Source organism: Equus quagga, chromosome 9, assembly GCF_021613505.1.
Source record: "Equus quagga isolate Etosha38 chromosome 9, UCLA_HA_Equagga_1.0, whole genome shotgun sequence".
NCBI classification, from domain to species: Eukaryota; Metazoa; Chordata; class Mammalia; order Perissodactyla; family Equidae; genus Equus; species Equus quagga.
The window spans coordinates 98,518,113-98,531,065 of NC_060275.1; the positions used below are offsets into that span (position 1 = coordinate 98,518,113).

The 12,953-nt window shown below is 36.0% G+C and overlaps 1 pseudogene; it reads left to right on the forward strand.

Moving 5' to 3' along the window:
- Window positions 1–12,749: 12,749 nt before the first annotated feature.
- Window positions 12,750–12,953, forward strand: part of LOC124244610 (T-box transcription factor T-like) — a 189,367-nt pseudogene continuing 189,163 nt past the window's right edge.

Here is a 12,953-nt window from a genome sequence, read left to right on the forward strand (position 1 = left end):
ATTGGTGTTCATTTTATCTAAGTCCATTAGTTGGGAATGTAATGAGTGCAGAAAATGACATGAAACGCAATGAGAAGCTAAATATTAAGTAATGATCAATATTGTTACTTAACAATATGATCAATATTAAATAACAATCTTGTAGTATTGCCTTTCGATTCAGTGAATAGAGGCCCCTAACTAGGTTTCTCTGCTTAAGAGCACAGAAATGCATCAGAATATAAAATATAGTTTTACACCAAATTTTTCAATTTTGTTTTTAGGCAGGTATAACTTAAGTTTAGAAGATAAAACATGTTTTATTTAAGAGTTTGTTATCTTGACTTATATTTTAAAATATTTGTATATATGGCATGTGGACCTGCATTCGTTTTCTTGTCTCAGGCCCCACAGTTGTTCAGAGCAGGCCTATTCACCCATGGTCAGGCAAAAAATATAATAAGACATGAAAAATTGATAGAGTTACATTAAAAATACCCATGATAAAGTCAAAAGTATAAATCAGCAATTAATTATACAGATAAATGTTAAAGAATAGTCACAGATAACCAGATAGGATGATTTAAAAAATTGATCACTTCTTTCTTTTTCTTTTTTCTGCTTTATCTCCCCAAACCCCCCTGTACATAGTTGTATATCTTAGTTGCAGGTCCTTCTAGTTGTGGGATGTGGGACGCCGCCTCAACGTGGCCTGACGAGCGGTGCCATGTCCGCGCTCAGGATCCGAACCCTGCGGGCAGCGGAGTGCGCGACCTTAACCACTCGGCCACGGAGCTGGCCCCCCAAAAATGAATCATTTCTAACTAAAGATTGCATTATATGAGCGACTCTCCCTTAACGTTAAAATATTTAAGATCATTGTCATATATTTTGAATTATCTTTATGAAATAATTACCAAGCTCTTCCAGGTATGTATGTGAAGAAACTGATCTAGGGTTCAAAAAAGAGTCTCTAACCCTCAAATTGAAGGCTATAGGAAATAAAATTGCCAGAACTGGTGTTATTATCCTTGGAAGAATTTTAACACTGAAGGATCCATATGCAATTACTAATGAATGGAATGAATGGATGGATTTAATGTGTAGAAAGATTATTCTAAATCACTGTGTTTCACAATTATTTTTAACAGACTAATCAAACTTTGTAATGTAATATTTTTAATAAACTGGAGGAAAACATTATTTTTGAAATTCAGATATTGTTATAAAATAAAATATCAATATAAGAAATGACTATTGTGGCAAACCTTACAGAATTTTCTCATATCTGCACATATCGGTACAATATCAGTGTGTGTGTATGTGTGTGTGAGTGTATAAATAAGCTGTAAGAAAAAGGTAGAGGATAAAGACAGATAAGAAGTTGAGCTTTGTAGGCCTAAAGCATTATTCTTAAGGAGTATGATTCTAAATCTACTGTTGGTGTTTATTTGATTCAAATTTTAGGACCAATCTGATTAGGTTAAGATTAATTTGGCAATAATAACTAGAAAAATAAAGATTCTGTAGTATCCAACTAGTTAATATTTTGCTTTGCATTTTTTGGTCTTTGATAGAATCAGTTATGTCTAGGGTGTTCTAAGGTTTTCTGAATCTAGAATACTTGATCAATTCCCAGAATGATCCCAACACTTCTATAGGGGATCGTATCTTCATGTTTACTGGATATTTATGTAAGATCCGTATCTACTACATTGCTCAGAGAGCAAGGTGTACTATTAACTTCACGTGTTCTTTCAGCTACAAGCTGCTCCAAGTTGTCTATACTAGACAAAAGAAATGTAGAATTGAAATAAAATAAGCAATACTATTATATGTGATTTTTCTTCCTGACAGATATGATCTGAATTAAAAACGTACTCAATAAACAAGAATAGTGAATCATAAATACCAGCACTAGATAAGAAGATAAGCTTTTTAATTTTCAGCACAATAAACTTTCTGAAATCATTTAGACATTTGTTCTTTAAATGTCTCAGTTTTGAAAATGGGTAAAGAAATTATCCATTCACCCAGTCAAACACAAGTCATATAAATTAAAATTATTTTTGGATCTCTTGAGGTTCATCACTTACATGTCTGAAGCTAGTTATTTTGACTGGGTCATTGAAGCATTATCATTTTGTAGTCGAGCTACTGTCAATCTTTCATTCCACTCTGAATTAATTTTAAACGGAAACGAAAAGAAAAAAATACCTCAGTAGGTCATGGAATTTGTGACGTATACATTTTTTATTTTCTTTGAGGAGAAAATTTAAATTTATTTATCTTTAAATGAACTGTGTAAATCACCTGGGAAATCTTGTTTTTAAATGAAACCAGAGAACACAGTCTACAAAGAGCTAAACTACAGAAGATTACTCTGGAAAAGTGAGATGATGGAAATGGAGAGGTGAAGGAAGATAGTTCTACAGGATAGTAAGAGGAGACCAAAAACTGAGGAGAGGCCCCAAAGCCAACAAAGCCATTATTGCATGACTGCGTAATTCCTAGGCTGCCAAAAGAGCTGTGCTCCCATGTTTTAATCTCATTAATAAAAATGTCAGTTATGGTCATAAAATTATTGTCAAATGACAGATCTGTTAAACACTATATATTTCTTCTTTTCAAAAATGTGTTTTAGAACTATAAAATAATGACTGGTTATAAACAGTTCAATTAACAAGAGACTATAAAGTACGGAGGGATTAATTTTAATTCATGATTCTTTGGGAAGTTATTCTAAAACTAAATTGCTTCTAATTATTTTGAATTTATTTTTCAGTCGCAAAAGGTTTGCTGTAAAATAATTTTCAAACCATTTCTGAAACAAAGCAGCAGCCCAAACACTTTTGGTCTAGCCTTGTATTTCATTAAGTTCTAAGTATTTCAATTACTAAATAATAAGGCTTCACCATCTGGGGGATTAATGCATACAAAATGATCAATTTATTTAAAGTGCACTTATAGTTGTACAGTAAAAAAGTACATTAAAAATCCGTCTTTCAGAAGACAAGACAGATTTCCCAATTGTTTAGGGAAATCTTCACTTCTTCCCAGAGGCCATCATCCATGTTCTGTTAAAATGAACAAGAATTTGAGAGAGATGTGCTATACTCTCAAAAGCAAGTAATATAATTGAAATTAGAAAATAAACAGAACTTTAAAAACAGTACAAAACTTCATGCAAAACTTACCAAATTCAACCAAAACTTTTGCTTGAGGAAAATTTATAATGTTAATGGAATATGTTAAAAAATTATCTGGAATAAAACAAATTTATCTAAATGGTCAAGTAAATAATTTCAGAAATAAAATGTAAACTCAAAGAAAAATACAATAAGGGAATTAAAACTAACAAGTAAATATAACCAGAGATAAACAACAGAATAAAAATCTGGCTTTCTAACATGACTCACAAAAAAGATAAACTTCTGGAAGAGTGTTCAGGGAAAAAGGAAAGGAAGAATGTATATATTAACAGGCAAAACAGAAAAATAAGGCAAAATCACAGACAGATTAAAAAAATATAGAATATTATGATCAATTTTGTAATAATTTTACAAGAAAATGTACCACTACCAGGAGACAACTCAATAAAAACTAACACACCAAGAATTAAAAATCTGGATTGATCTTTAACCCACAAATTTCAGGAAACCAAGACAATAAAATCAGGCTCATTTCTTTTTACTGGCAGTTAAAAGAAAAAAAATCCCACATCATTCTTATAATATATAAAACAGTCCAGAAAAGAGACAGTTTAAACAAAACTCCTCTCCTAATTATGTATTCCATACATAATCACACTATGTGAATACGTAAATATGTAGTTCTTGACGCTAAAACCAGATAAGGATTTTCCAGGAAAAGAAAAAGAAAACCGTAAGCTAATGTCGTGTATTTGCAGTACTCAGTTCCAAAACTCCAAATGAAATGCTAGCAGAATCAATCCAGAAAATGGAAAAAACAATAAACATTTTAAAAAAGTGGAAACAGCCTAACAGTTTTCTCTGTTAGAGGAATAAATAATGTTGTTAGAAAATATTAAGTAGCAGTAAAACAAATGAATTACTTCTATATATATCAGCACAAATAAATCATAGAAAATGTTGAATTATTAAATCCAGGCAAAAAGTATTACATACAATATTATGTGAAATATGTAACTTTTAGGCAAAAAGAATTAATACAATATTATGCAAAATATGTAACTTTCGAACACAAAATGTGTCTACATGTTTGTACAGATGCACCCAAATTCAGTAAAAAGAAAAGGAAATACTTTGTATGACAAAAATGTACACCAAATTTAGTCTAATTTTTAACTCTGGCCAGGGAGAAAGGTGAAAGAGGTGAGTGGAGTTTTTAGATGTATCTGTAGAATCGTATTTCATTATACTTCATGTACATGTTTAAAGCTCAGATGGCCAAATGTTGTTATTGTTGCTATGTGACCCACTGGGGACCTTCCAGGTGTAATTGCAACTGGTGCCTGAACACACAGGGCAAGGAGAGACCTAAGAAAAAGACAGACCGCCGCAGATTGGCAGGTGGCAAGCGTAACAAGCAAGGGAACTTATTCATGAGGCTTGTCGTGGGCGACTACAAAATGAGTAGATTTCCATACTTGCCCACCAGATTTGAAAAGTTATATAGGTGCCATAACTGGATTCAGTCACATACAGGGGGCCTTAACTGGGTTTGGTCATGTACCCAGTCCAGACATTCTTATCACCCCATTACTGTCTCAAGGCTTTATCCTGGGAGCAGCTTCGGGGAATGGGGAAGGAAAGCAGAATGCACATTCCAAAAACGGCTTCCAGAAATGGGAGCTCATATTGCCCGGCTTCAGCTTGAGGGTCAAACCAGCAGTCGTGTTTTGCTGATGACCTCCCACAACAATCATCCATTCACACCTGGATGATTTATGGAAAGTGGCCTGTAATATTAAAGTCTTATTTGAAATTTTCATCAATAAAAATAAGATATTATAAAAATAATATGACTATGATTTTCATAGAAGTAACCTCTTTCAAAATGTCAATTACTTTTCAAATGAACATGTATTAGTAACAAAAGGATGTATAATTCTCAAAAATGTATACACTACAATTTTAAAAGTGGTTTAGAAAAACCTCAATAAATCAATTTTAAAAAGGCTTTCTGAATTAGTATTATACAGTAGCAGAGCTGGTAACTATTTACGAAACCACCGTTTATTTGCTTTTCCATCCCCACTCTACAGAAAGAAACTATAAGACCTAGATACTTTTAAAACCTTCTTCAACAAGCTTACTCAGTTGAGCTTTAATCTAACTTTATAAGTGATGGACTGAAATGTGTCCCCCACCTCCAAATTTATGTTGAAGCCCTAATCACAAATGTTTCTGTATTTGGTGATAGAGCCTTTAAGGAAGTTAATGTTAAATGGGGTCATAAGGGTGGGACGCTAAGCCAATAGAACTCTTGCTCTTATAAGAAGAAGACTAGACACCAGATCTCTCTCTCAAGGCACATACAATAGAAAGGCCATGTTTCTGTGATGAGACCATGAGAAGATGGCTTCCCACAAGCCAGGGAGAGAGGTCTCATCAGAAACCAACCCTGCTGGAACCTTGATCTCGGACTTCCACCCTCCCGAAGCGTGAGAAAATCAACATCTGTTGTTTAAGCCGTGCAGTCTGTGGTATTTTGTTATGGCAGTCCTAGCAAACTAACACAATAGGTAACACACTAATAGGTTTGCTTAAAAGTCCCCTCCACTCATCTATTGAGGATATGTCAAAATTCAGAGTTCACACATTTTAGATTTCTAAGATAAACGAAGTTTATTCTAAATCATTTATTACACAACATGGAGTCTTCCAATAAGAGTAAAATATACGTGATAATATTTTTCAAGTGAAAGAAATATGGTAAGTTTTTTAATCTGACATGGTTTTAATCTGACATGGTTTATCTGTAACTCTTCTGTGTAAGTCCAATTCAGTTCTGTTCTATTTACACTAGCTTAACCTTCCAAAAGTTTACAACTATGTCTTCATTCAAAACCATTTAATTATTTAGGTCATTTTGGCAATTACGATTCTGTATTAAAATTTAAAACATATATTACATTCTCCTATACTTCAAAGGCCGCTTATTTCCATTTTGTTGTTAGTAATTGGAGGTGTTTGAAAATGAAATTACGTGCTGTTATTTCAACTCACAGCCATATTTCCCCAGATGTTTCAAAAGTTGTTCTCTAATTCGCATTCCATCACTTCTTCATTTTAACATGCATTGCACTGGTAGGTCATTATTATAGAATATAATTTTAATAATCCATTTTGATCAAGAAAACGACTCTAACCTTTTTCAGTATTTTGGAGCAAACATATATTCTTCATCCATATATTTAATACTTATGAATGAATCAATTGTTATCTTCATGCATCCCCACATTTTTGTCATCATACTTTCCATCAGCACATTTATAACAATATTTATAATTTATTAAGTTTATCTCTATTTCCTAGCCATTACTGCAGCCATTTGCAAAGCTACGAGTTCTCCATCCCCTTCCTCACAATCTACGGAACTGAAAAGTCACCTGTCGCATGAAGTCAATTTTGAAAATTCTAGCCCATTTTAGGAATTGTTTTTCCCTTTCTTGAATAATGTTCAGAATCTGTAGCACATATTTAAATGCCTAACTATATTCAGACACATAGTTATGCATGTACTTATGGTTAGCTCTTATCTTTGCCTCATTCAGAGGAGAAGGTAGTCAGGCATGTATGCTAATAGGTATACAATACAGTACTATTAACTACAGGCTTTATGCTGCACAGTAGATGTCTAGGACTTAGACTTCAACTTTGTACATTTTGACTAATTCCCCCCAGTTTTCCCCTACCCCAACCCCCTGGCAACAACCCTTCTACTCTCTGCTTCTCTGAGTTTGATACATTTAGATTCTTCACATAAGTGAGATCATGCAGCGTTTGCCCTTCTGTGTCTGGCTTATTTCACTGAGCACAATGTCCTCCAGGTTCACCCTTGTTGAGAATGACAAAATTCCCTCCTTTTTAAGGCTGAATAATATTCCATTGTATGTATATACCACATTTTCTTGAATATTGAGAAGAGAAGGCTAAACACCTAATTGAAAAATGTGCAGAAGTCACAAGCACACATATGTAAGATGATTAGTACACACACACACAGATTTAAAAGTGGCTGTTGAAAATTTTAAAGAATGCTCAACACATAATAAGAGAAATAAAAGTGAAAACTATACTGAGATACCATTTCTTATCTACTATGACAAAGTTTAAAAGTCTAACACTACACTTTATTGCAAGCTACAGGGTAACAGGTACCGTCACATGTAGTTAGTGCATTTGTAAACTTGTATAACTCCTATGTATAGATTATGACATCTTTTAAAACCTACATTTAGATTTACATTTTACACTTAGCAGTTCTATTTAAAGAAATTTACAGGGCTGGCCCAGTGGCACAACTGGTTAAGTTCACATATTCCTCTTTGGCAGCCCAGGGTTTGCCGGTTTGGATCCTGGGTGCTGACCTACACAGCACTTGTCAAGCCATGCTGTGCCAGGAGTCCCACATATAAAGAAAAGGAAGATGGGCACGGATGTTAGCTCAGGGCCAGTTTTCCTCAGCAAAAAGAGGAGGATTGGCAGCAGATGTTAGCTCAGGGCTAATCTTCCTCAAAAAGAAAAAAAAGAAATTTATTCTGAAGTTATACATTCAATAACACAAATATATGCAAAGAAATTCATTGTAGCATCATTTGAAATAGGAAAATATCAGAAACAACCTAGAAACTTACCCCAGGAAACTGGCAGCAAACTATGGTATGTATAACAATGGAATACCATGAAGCCATAAAATAGAATAGAAAGTCTTTTATGACAATGGAGTGATTTCCAGGACAAGCTGTTATGTTAGAAAAAAGCAATGTACCCGTGGATAAATCATAGATCATAGATAGATAGATAGATAATATATATATAATGCTGCTACTTGTAAGAAAATGAGACATATGAGTGCATATTTGTGATCTTACTTTTGAAAAAAGAAAAGAAATGCAGTCCAAAAACCCAAAACTAATTAAATCACTTACCGATAAGAACATCAGTGGGGTAGTGTAAGGATAGAGAATGAGATGAGACTTTGATATTTGAACTCTGTTAATTATTCCCAAAGTTAAATAATACAATTAAATCTAAATTATATAAAACAGGAGGATAAAAACTAAAATTAAACACAAATATAAAAAATAGTTACATAAATTGATAATACACAGAGAATACATACAAGCACCCACACAGAGAATTAATTGTATCAAGCGACTTTGAACGCTATACTTTGATGTGGTATCTTCCTCTCTGGTATATAGTCTTAAGGACAAAAAAACAAAAAGAATCTTGAGGGGCCAGCCCCATAGCCTAGTGGTTAAGTTTGCACGCTCTGCTTCACAGGCCCAGGGTTTCGCTGGTTCGGATCCTGGGCGCAGACATGGCACCGCTCGTCAGGCCATGTTGAGGCGGTGTCCCACATGCCACAACTAGAAGGACCTGCAACTAAGATATACAACTATGTACCAGGGTGATTTGGGGAGATAAAGCAAAAAAATTTAAAAAAAAAAATGATTGGCCACAGTTGTTAGCTCAGGTGCCAATCTTTAAAAGGAGCTATGAATACCAATATGGATAAAGTGAGAAGAATACTCAATTTTGGCTGTGGGATGGTTGGAATTGAAAGTCTAATGTTAACGTAGAGACAGAAAGATGGACGGGTAGACCATCAACAATGCCTGGAAGCCACGACACCAGCATGACTAGACCCCAGCCATGTTTTTGTAAATTGTTCACAATTTATGAAAATAAGCAATTTGGGGTCTGGAGACTGAAAAATACAAACTAAGCCTCCCACAAGTTTATATGTCAGCAATCAAGGATGTTTTTAAAAACTAATGGACACATGTCAAAAAAGTCCTATTAGATGCTCAAATTGTCTCTGTGCTGCCAGTTACAGCTTCTTTGAGTTGGCTTCTGTTTCCTTTCTGAAACTTCTGCCTCAGGATCTTCCCTTTAGCTGTTCATTCTGCTTTGAGCATTCTCTCCCATGTACCCCACAGGCTCACTTCTAGGCCTCGTTCAAATGTCCCCTCTCAGTGAGGTGAACCCTAATCACCCGATTCAAAATTTTCCAAGCCTCACATGCCAGCACTTGTGATTCTCCTCAGCAAGCTCTACTTTTTCCACCACACTTATAATCTTAGAAAATATTGTAGAAATTAGTTATCTTGATTTGTCTTCCTCCCCAACTGAATAAATGCCAATTAAAGCAGGTATTGTTTGCTCGCTTTGTTCACTATTTTTGTATTGTTCACTCACTATTCACTAGACCTGGCCTTGTGCCTAGTGCCTGGCATAAAATACACTCTCAATTAATATCTCTTCTTGCATAAGTTTACCGACTCTTAAGTGTACGTTCTGTCTACTGTATTACAGACACTTCTTTAAATATGGTCATCTGCTGTATGAAATAGAAAAAAGATGAGTTTCAGAAAGCAAATTATTTGTGCAGTTTGAGATTCTGAGTTATTTTTAATACGCTGACTTCTTTCATCACTTATTTCTAACAGGCAATCAAATCTTGTCAATCCCTCCCTCTAAACGCCTTTAAATGTCTCTTTTTATTTACTTGCTAACTCCCACTACCTTACTTCGGGAGCTCATCATCTCACACCTGGATTACTGAAATAGCCTCTCTTCTGACAACTGTACACAAATCATTTTCTGCATCATTCCTTCCTAAATGAGTGTTTAATTTCTCTAAATAACAGCTTTCAAATGTGACTTCCAACTCAAAAATTATCAATGAATCTCACGAGATAGCATCTTCGGTTTTGCTTTCAAAGCACTAAAGAATCTGTTTCTACTTATAGTTATCACTTATCCTTGCCTCATTCCGTACCTTCTCCTCTGAATGACTACAGGCATTTTATTTTATTTTATTTTATGTTATTTTGTAAGTTTTTGTCTTCCAAGTGACCAGAGGAGAAACTGAAAGGAGATACTCTTTAGGTAGACTCCAATTATCACAAGGGTCTAGAATTACTTCTACAAAGTAGGAAGAATCTGATCCTTCAAAAAACTTCCAAACTTCTAAATCCACTTTATTAGGGAATGTGTTTCCAAAAATTCTTAGGAATTAGGAAGAGCAAATCAAGCAAAGAGAGAGAAAGTGAAAAAATGCAATATTGAGTGGCTTTCTCTCTTTTCTCACCAATTGAGGAGATGTATTAAGTATTCCCCAGGACTGTCCAACTTGGGAAGAAAGATGGATGCACTTATTTATAGGCATTCATTTCCAGCTGGTCAAAAGTTCTCTCCATGAATAATTAACTCCCTTGCACTTCGGGATTGTATGGACCTGAGGAAGGGTACTGTCATATTGCACCAACATGAAGGTGGTTGTGACCCATACAAAACTGTATGTTGCAGATGGATGGAAAAGACAGACAGATGAGACAGAGAATACTAATGGTGCCCAAGCAGTGTCAGGTATGATCCACTCATGCACAACTCAGACATGCTCTGTCCCTCCATTAAAACTAATCTATAACTGAGGCACATTAAAAGTGGTAGCTTCAGTGCGCTCCGCTACAGGCCGCCCAGTGTTTCATTGGTTCGAATCCTGGGCGTGGACATGGCACTGCTCATCAAACCACGCTGAGGCAGCGTCCCACATGCCACAACTAGAAGGACCCACAACGAAGAATATACAACTATGTACTGGGGGACTTTGGGGAGAAAAAGGAAAAAAATAAAATGTTTAAAAAAGTGGTAGCTCCAATATCTTCAAAGACTTAATCAAGAAAGCTAATGAAGCGAGTTACAGACTTTGCAACTGTCACTTGCGCCAAGTACGTAATTGATAGCCACCTCCTTCTTTTCACTTATTTTATATTTTCCTCACAGTCAGGTGACACTGTGACTGGCCGGACTGCTTGCCTTTTGTTTGCCTAAAATTTAATTCCAGAGAGTTTCAAGGAGATGGTTTCCTTTTCTTTTGAGAATGAAGTTGCTGTAATTTCACATTCTCTGTTATTTATGGGCACAGAAGCAGCAGAAAAATGCCAAAATTAGTTCCACTGGTTTTAGATTGCCACTACTCTGTAAAAGGAATTCTAGATCCTTGTGGTATTTGGGGTCTGTCAGTAGAGTATCTCCCTATTTTTTACGCTCCTGGTAATTTAGTAGCATGAGGAACCCACAGTGGTCAGATAGTGGCCACAGATTCAAGTTCAGCAGAAACCTAACACTATTCTTTGGTGGAAGACATGCAATCTAACAGGGCCTCAAATCTTGTAGATTCTAAACTTGCAGTGATAATAAGCTTGATTTTTTCAGTTTGATCGTAGAAATGTTAGCCATTTTTTGGCTCCCGGAAATGTTTCTAACAGCTCCTGGAGTGACTGCACTTTATATTGCCTTGTTGGTTCAGCATCCTGGAGGAGAGACAGAACCCCCGCAGAGATCTCTCTGTGGGCTATTGCCTTAGCTAAGATACTTGTATGCTTTTTGAACATGCTATTAGCCTAGAGGTTTCTGATGATACTGTCTATGGTAAGACAAGTGAATTCTGTGGCCAGGTACCCACTGAAGCTCTTCTTTTGATATTAAAAGAGTTAACTATTTAGAGACAAAGTTATGCAAAATATCACAGTACAGACCAGGCATTCTATAAATCTTCAGATGGTGGTGTTTAGAGAGGCAAAACAGTCAGAGAAAGCAGACTCATGCTAAAAATTGGTGGCAGGGGCCACCCCATGGGCAAGTGGTTAAGTTCACGCACCCCGCTTCCACAGCCCAGGGTTTTGCTGGTTCTGATCCTGGGTGTGGACACACGCTATCGCTCATCAGGCCATGCTGAGGCAGCGTCCCACATAGCATAACCAGAAGAACCTACAACTAGAATATATAGCTATGTACTGTGGGGCTTTGGGGAGAAGAAGAAAAGAAAAAGAAGAAGATTGGCAACAGATGTTAGCTCAGGTGCCAATCTTTAAGGAAAAAACATGGTGTCAAATTACTGCCCCTTTCACAAAGGAAGAGGTCTGATGAAACCTTTCATGTTCAGGAATTAGACTATATTGAAGACACAGTATTGGTTTCTATTCATTCTAGTTTGGGATATTTCCAGCAGCAGTAGTTGAGTTAGTCTTTAAGAGACAGAATCCATTTTGTCAGGTACTTGTACATCCTTTGCCTCTGCCATCATGACCAAAGGTTTATGGTCATAGGATAATATACCTGTCTCCTTTATTGTTGAGGACCTCTTTTGGGATGGATAGCTTCTGATGAGCATTAACCTGAGGCACTAAATTTTCACATTTTGTGTTCTCTCCATACATCCAGCCACATCACTCTTTCCTAAACTTGCTTGTCCTTGATCTTTCAATCCTGCTCCTAACAGGTGAGTCATTTACTGAGTCACTTAAGGAGTTATTTTAGGAGAATATTATAGGGTTCTATATGGAGGAGGTGTATGATTACATTTCAGAATTTTTACTCTGACTTCAGAGCAGAGAATAACTTATCAAATGGCAAACAAAGAGAGAGTGAATAAAGAGAGAATAGGTTTTAGATATTAAGAAAAGGGAAGATTGTGAATGGACCAATGAACGTAGTGGAGGGAAGAAGGCAGATAAGTGACTGAATTCAAGACATGTTTCACCTGGGAAAATGGCGACGGCAGCGGTGGCCATAGCTGTGGCAGTGGCAAGGGCACGAGGTCCTCACTCCGCAGAAGAAAAGGAGGGAAGAAGCTGCCTGCTGCCATTTTGCTTGTGGGCTGCCGCTCTCCGTTGCCTTTCCACAGATGCTGAAGATAGCAAACTGGAGGCAGTAAGGTGGATGGAGAGAATTTCTGTCTTTTTCACAGCAATT